The sequence below is a fragment of the Panthera onca genome, chromosome E2 (genome assembly GCF_046562875.1).
Source record: "Panthera onca isolate mPanOnc1 chromosome E2, mPanOnc1 haplotype 2, whole genome shotgun sequence".
Classification (NCBI taxonomy): Eukaryota; Metazoa; Chordata; class Mammalia; order Carnivora; family Felidae; genus Panthera; species Panthera onca.
In genome coordinates, this window is record NC_138353.1 from 5,806,952 (window position 1) to 5,810,779 (window position 3,828).

General features: G+C 39.1%; 1 pseudogene; it reads left to right on the plus strand.

Moving 5' to 3' along the window:
• The first annotated feature begins 1,388 nt into the window (after window positions 1–1,388).
• On the plus strand, window positions 1,389–2,354 carry LOC132691182 (vomeronasal type-1 receptor 4-like; annotated as a pseudogene).
• The last annotated feature ends 1,474 nt before the right edge of the window (window positions 2,355–3,828 follow it).

Sequence of the window (3,828 nt, forward strand, 5' to 3'; positions counted from 1 at the left end):
GGTGAGACTATTGTCCCTCTTCAAATTAAGGGGGAAGCAATTGAAATAGTAACGTTACAAAATGGGTTTCAGACAGCAACTATTACCCGGGAAATATCTTGTGATGTATTCTCTGGTTTAAAACTAGTCTTATATTAACCCCAAACTCTACAATCTCAATTTATATAATACACTTTCAAGCTAAGAAATTCTCTTGTGTAAGTCTTACATTTTGATTTTTCACAAACCTTCTTATTGCTAATACCTTTTCTTAAGTGGTGGTAAACAGAGCAGCTTAAGATTTGAAATTACTAATATTGAGTTTCTATTCTATACCAGCTTATCACATATTGGCATTTCAAGTCTCACTATTTAGGGCATGACATGGCATTCAATGATTTCTATGGTAGGTGTCATAAAAGAAAAATAGTGGATCAATTGCCAATACGCTAGAAAGCTAACGACACACTCTTTTCTTTAAACACAATTTGTCATGGAGCAGGTCCCTAGAATTATACTACAGTCAGTGAGTCTAGATTTGATTGAGATATTAAAATATTCATTATTGTTAGTGGTCAACACAAGAAATCTTTAAACATAAATGAAAAAATGTTAGAAAAAATACTACTTATCTAAAATAAGATCACAAGGTATGAGAATGTCTGAATATATGCCTGTATTTTGAATGTTTTTTAAAGTTTATTTATTTAAGTAATCTGTACACCTGATGTGGGCTCTAACTCACAACTCCCAGATCAAGAGTCACATGCTCTTACAACTGAGCCATCCAGGCATAACAATAGATCTGTATTTTTTAAAAATATTTATTCAATGAGCGATTGAAAGAGAGAGAGAGAGAGAGAGAGAGAGAGAATGAGAATGAATCCCAAGCAGGTTCCACACTCAGTGCAGACACCCTCAGATCACGACCTGAGCCAAAATCAAAAGTTGGATGCTCAAGCGACTAAGCCTCCCAGGTGCCCCTATACACCTGTATTTTGAAGAATACGTCTAATTAGCTTTGTTAAAACAGCACTGTGTTTAAAGTCACTGCCATCATACCAGCCCAGTCAGGTTCTAATCTCCCCATTCCCATTCAAATGTCAAAACATTTGAATTTGACAAATCACCAAACTTTCTCTGCCTCCTTATCTTTTCCATGAAAATACTGGACTCTCAACAACTTATGAAGAATACAGAATGTACTACATACACAGCCTTTATAGCAATGATCTATGTTACGTAAAAAGCTCTTCTAGTGTTCTAAGTTCAGCCCTTGGAAACTTGTTAAAAAGTAAATATTCTAAATAATTATTTTTAAGTGGGAACTCAAGTTAAGTGGAGAACATTGGATTTTAACCAATGTGACACACGTGCCTCACACCTCCTGTTCCCATGCAGGAACCTGGCTCAGAAGAAGAATTTCACTCCCTGGGATTTTACAGAATGACCACCAGGGATTTGACGATGGCAGTGATCTTTTTCTTACAAACTACAGTTGGACTTCTGGGGAATTTCTCTGTTTTTTACTATTATCTCTTCCTTTGTTTGACAGGATACAAGCTTAGGTGCACAGACTTGATTCTCAAGTATCTGACTGTAGCCAACCTCTTAGTTATTTTTTCTAAAGGAATCCCTCAAACAATGGCATCCTTTGGGTTGACACATTTTCTCGATGATTTTGGATGCAAACTTGTTTTCTTTGTTCACAGAGTGGGCAGGGATGTGGCCATTGGAACCACCTGCCTCTTGACTGTCTTCCAGGTGATCATGATCAGTCCTGGGGACTCCAGGTGGGCACAGCTTAAAATAAAAGCTCCCAAGTACGTGGGCACCTCCAACATCTTCTGCTGGGTCTTGAATATAGTGCGAAGTATTGTGGTTCCTTTTCATCTAACTGACAAAAGGAATAACATAAACGTCACAAAGAAAATAGATCAGGACTACTGTTACGCGATATCTTATGACAAAATCGCAGAGTCATTCTATGTGCCATTGCTATTATCCCATGATGGTTTCTGTTTGGGGCTCATGTTCTGGGCCAGCAGCTCCATGGTTTTCATCCTGCACAGCCACAAGCAGCAGGTCCAATACATTCGTAGGAACAATCTCTCCCCCAGATCCTCCCCTGAGAGCAGAGCCACCCGAAGGATCCTTGTGCTGGCGTGCTTCTTCCTTTCTTTATGGATGCTGTCCTCTATCTTCCACATTTGTCAGTTTTTAACAACTCCAGTCTGTGGCTGAGGAACACTTCTACACTACTCACTACGTGTTTTCCTACTCTCAGCCCCTACATCCTCATGAGACATGACCCCAGAGTGTCCACCCTCTACTCTGCCTGGATAAGGAAACAAAACCCCCTAAACTTATCATAAATATGTAAGTTATATGCCTATTCACAGTGGTTATTTATTAACCCCTTTCAATGTGCAAGCACATTTATGAAATATTCATATTATGAGAGAGGGGTAAACGAGACAAACTGAGCTTCTCCTAAATAAACAACATCCAGAGCAATTATAAACGAAATGTGGTATAGTTATCAAGTTAAAATACAGTAGCACCTCCTTATCCAAGGTCTCACCCTCTGCAGTTTGAGTTCCATGTGGTCAACGGCAGCCCACGAGCAGACAATCCTCCTTCTGATTTATGGTCAGAAGCTCCATAGCAGCCTAGCGCTAAATCACAAGCCTACCTCATTCCCCTCACTTCATCTCATCACGTAGGCATTTTATTGTCTCACATCATCATAAGAAGTGTGAGGACAGCACAATATTTTGAGGGAGGAGGAGAGAAAGGGAGAGAGAGAGACCAGATTCACAGTATTATTACAGTATATTGTTATAATTTTTATTATTACTCATTATTGTTAATCTCTTACCACATCTGACTCATAAGTTAAACTGCATCATAGATATGAGATATGTATGTGTGGAAAAAATCTCGTATGTATACAGTTCAATACTATCTGCAGTTTCAAGCATCCACTGGATCTGGAATCCGGAACATATCCCGAGTGGATAAGGGAAGACTGCGGTATATTTCTACGTATATGTTGCCAGATTAATATCTTCTCCATCAAATAATATTGGATAATTGCACATTCAGGAACATTAAAATAATTCTTAGTCCAATAACTGCAAACTGCCTTTTCTTTAAATTCTTTTTAATCTGATATTTATCTCACCATGCTGGTTGATTAATTGGGTGAAGTTGCATGCTTTTCAGTTTTCTACTATATTCCTTATGTTTTAGCTCTATCTCTTAATACATGTCAAATTGTATATACAACGTTTGATTTTAACAAGAACAATTTGATAGGATGTATATTTTTAGGATTTGCTTTACATATATGTTGTGGGCTCTCAACGACATGTTTTAATTTCTTATTCTAGCTTACTTCTCTCGTGTTTTCTTTTTTTTTTTTTTTACATTTATTTAGTTTTTTTTTTTCAACGTTTTTTTTTTTTTTTTAATTTATTTTTGGGACAGAGAGAGACAGAGCATGAACGGGGGAGGGGCAGAGAGAGAAGGAGACACAGAATCAGAAAGAGGCTCCAGGCTCCGAGCTGTCAGCCCAGAGCCTGACGCGGGGCTCGAACTCACGGACCGTGAGATCGTGACCTGGCTGAAGTCGGACGCTTAACCGACTGCGCCACCCAGGCGCCCCAACATTTATTTAGTTTTGAGAGAGAGAGTGTGTGAGAAACAGTGGGGGAGGAGCAGAGAGAGAGGGAGAGAGAGAAACCCAAACAGGCTCTGTCAACTCAGAGCCCGATGTGGGGCTCAATCTCATGAGACCATGACCTGAGCTGAAATCAAGATGTGGATGCTTAACCAACTGAGCCA